The sequence below is a fragment of the Nicotiana attenuata genome, unplaced genomic scaffold (assembly GCF_001879085.1).
Source record: "Nicotiana attenuata strain UT unplaced genomic scaffold, NIATTr2, whole genome shotgun sequence".
Classification (NCBI taxonomy): domain Eukaryota; kingdom Viridiplantae; phylum Streptophyta; class Magnoliopsida; order Solanales; family Solanaceae; genus Nicotiana; species Nicotiana attenuata.
This window is the reverse complement of record NW_017672463.1, coordinates 41,244-44,153: the sequence shown is the minus strand read 5'-3', so window position 1 is coordinate 44,153 and position 2,910 is coordinate 41,244.

Below are 2,910 nucleotides of genomic sequence, written 5' to 3'. Positions count from 1 at the left end.
TCTTATCAATCAGAACTGTATCATCAGCGAACAACATACACCATGGCACCTATCCTTGGATATGGTGTATCAGTGCGTTCATCGCCAAGGCAAATAAGAACGGGCTGAGTGCAGATCCTTGGTGTAACCCCATAACCACCAGAAAAGGCTCCCTAACATACCTTAAAATTGTTAGGTGGAGACTTTTCTCTTTTAATACCGATTTAAAAGAGTTATCACATGTCGAGACCCGCTTTCGCGAGAAAACGGGGCGTGACAGCATGGCGACTCTGATGGGGATTACATAGGCTTTTACCATAACAAATTTTGCTTGTGTGGGGTTGGTCATTGAATTGCTTTATTTCACTTCTTTCATGTACATCCTTTTCCCGTCCCTTTACTTGCTCGAAATTGTTATACCATGAAGGTTTAACTATGATTTTTGAACTTTTTGAAACATGCTAACTATTTTCTTTGTTTTTCCTTTTCCTTTTTCTCCTTTCTTATTTTATCGCATTATTTAATATTGTCTTTATGTACTTTTCACCATGTAAAATTACTTGACTATATTTACTGTTTTTTCTTAAGCATGCTTTTAACATTATATTCCACTAGTGCCTATTATCAATATAGTGGCGCTTGATGAGTTTTTGCATTTTCCAAAAATACTCTTTTAAATCGGAAAGGCTTATTTGCAGTAGACTAGTCGATCAGCAGTGCAGTCGACTGTCTTGTGCCTTTCCCTATCAAGTTGTCCGCTTGAGAGTGTCAGTCTAGATCCTTTTTAGAAACCTACTCTGATTGAAATATGCATGCATCATGTTAAACCTAGGATGGATTAAATACCCATGGCGTATTATATCCGTTTAGATAAACCTTGTCCAATGTACAAAGGAATCTCTACAATCCCGAGGGACACATTCATACAATGTGCATTGCTTGGAGAAAATGTTCCAACGTGTAGATTATTATCGCTCAATTAATCAAATCAGGAGGGGGAAGGGCTAACTCTTTTCTTCAATGCAAAAAATAAAGCATGATGTTCCTAGGTTCGCTATGGTCCAAAACATTTATCCAAGTTGATCGATTGGTGGAACGACCTCTCAGTGTGACAGGAATCATGCAAGAAGGATAATGGGTAACTTGTCATACCTGATGGATATTCAGCCAAGCAGGGAGTTAATTGAGGCTGCCACTATGTTTTGGGATGAGAATAGGGTCGTCTTTCGATTCGGACACTTGGAGATGACCCCACTCTTGGATGAAATCGGAGGTTTCGCTAAAATTCCCTGGGACAGTCCGGGTTTGTTGGTACCATAAAATCATACACCTTGCAATTTTCCGAAATAGTTCGGCATCAAGAAGAATGTTGAACTAAGCTGCCGAAAGATGTTTTAAATTCCATTCGACTTTTTGTACGAACGGTATGGACATAGAAAATCGTAATGGTTGTATCGTGAAGAATTGTCCATTACTTCTGTTGGGCAAATTCATCGTCGGGTTTACGTCTTCACAGTATGTTTCTTGGGGTTATTGATCTTCCTGATGCAAGGAGGGAAAATTCAAACTCGACTAGCCATGGTTGCCAGAACCATGATGGAAGGAATTGAGGGACACACCTACACTATTTTCCCATGATATTAGTGAAAATGTATCGATCCATGGACCGATGCTAGCACGGGGCTGGTTACTTTGAGGGGTGCAAACTCCAGTAATAGATATGGTTGTTGGAGCATCTCCAAAGAGATGACTACCGTCAGGAATTTCTTCTTCGGACAATGAATGACTACATTGCCAATCACTGCCCAAAGAAAGTGACCTTTGCTCCTAATAGATTTGCAAAGCCTATGAATGCTCAAGGATAGGTACACCTTTTCAATAATTCTATTGATGAACAGGTACACTGGATGTTCGAATGGTTTCCAAGCAAGGAGTTCATAATAAGATCTAAATAAGCCACTTATTTGGTATTGATTGGGTTGCGAGGAATCTAAATTTATGCTCTGATAAGAGTAATGATGCAAGCTGGAAGAAAGCAGGTTATACCCCTAGTAGCCAACATGACACAATACATGGCAGATTTCAAAAGGGACGTCATTCATTTTATGTTTGAGGCTCAGCATATGTGAAATCAGAAAATCATTGTGGAAGAAGAGACCATAGAGCTCGATAGGCATCATGTGGACACATGTACTATTACCTCTCGTGACTGGAAGATGACATAACCGGAGATGTCAAACCTGGAATCAAGCTAAATGGAAGGATCGTAGATGAAGAGGCCAAAGCTCAGGTAAAATACAAGAGGCTTCACAAGAGGGTCTTCGAGTCCAAGGCCAAGCACTTGGAAAAGCATAAGAAATATATGGATGAAATAACAGAGTGGAGAGATATAGAAAACAAATCAGCAGAGAGATTGGAGTATTTGGAGCAAGGGTTGATGGAGTTCGAGGAGAAAATTAGGAAAGACTTTGGGACTGCCATGGTATGGGTTATGATGAAGGAGGAAAGCTAGCAATGTCCTACATGTTTCTCGACATGTGTGCCCTTGGGAACATGATTGATAGAGAAAAGAGATAAAGACTTAGAGAGGGGCTATCCAAGACCAAGTAGAATAGGAGAGTTTTCTTTAAATGTTTTATAGTTAGATTTCGTTTTAGAATTGATGTAGTAAGGCTTTATACCACTAGTAACTCTATGTCATTATTTCAATTTAGTAATAGAATGGTTTGATTTATTTTGACATTAATGATATGAAAAATGTTTGAACAAATTTCTCCATGTTTACTTGTCGCCTAGGCCTACCTCAGGCAAAACGAGATCCCCAAATTAGGATGCGAATGATTGAATGCCTTATATGGTATTTGTTTAAATACTCCAAGACTCTTTTATTTTGCCTTACTGACGTGGCTACCTTCTGTTTTGTTTCTTTTG